The following is a 763-nucleotide window of genomic DNA, read 5'->3' as shown; positions in this document are numbered from 1 at the left end:
TACTTGGAATTTTAAAATCACTCTTTTTAACATTTGTATCAGAGGAGGAGACAAAAGTCCTTAAGATACATAGAAATCAATAAAAGGAGCATGATTTATTCCAAAAGCTATAGGGTAGAATGAAAGGTGTAGCCAGTGGAAAATTTACAGCCTTTGAATGTGTTCCTTATTTAAGAATAAAGACAAAGTGTATCTCATCATGAAATGAGGAAAAAGAATGACAAAACAAGCTAAAATAAATTAGAAAGAGGTAATAATAAAGATAAAAGCTGAAGTTAATGAAATAAAAAATAATAGAAAGGATAAATACATTAATAATAGCGGGTTCTTTGAAGCAATAGATATAAAGATTATGTGTCTGATTAGGAAATTAATAAAGAATAAAATATTTACAAGACAAAATGAGAAGAAGGACATAATCGGAGCTATAGGAACAGTTCAAAGAAGATAACAATGATGCCTGCATTTGACTCTATGGCAGTGAATTTGAAAAATCAGAAAAAATGGACTATTTCCTTGCCAAATATAAATGTCTAAATTTGACTCAGGAAAAAGTGGAAAATTTGAATAAGACAGTACCGTAAAAGAGATTGGAAAAGTGATTAAATATCTTCCATTTAAAAAGACAAGGGGGGCTTCCCTGGTGGCGCAGTGGTTGAGAGTCCGCCTGCCGATGCAAGGGACGCGGGTTCGTGCCCCGGTCTGGGAAGATCCCACATGCCGCGGAGCGGCTGGGCCCGTGAGCCATGGCCGCTGAGCCTGC

Source organism: Lipotes vexillifer, unplaced genomic scaffold, assembly GCF_000442215.2.
Source record: "Lipotes vexillifer unplaced genomic scaffold, Lipotes_vexillifer_v1.1 scaffold863, whole genome shotgun sequence".
Taxonomy (NCBI): Eukaryota; Metazoa; Chordata; class Mammalia; order Artiodactyla; family Lipotidae; genus Lipotes; species Lipotes vexillifer.
This window is presented reverse-complemented; position numbering follows the sequence as displayed.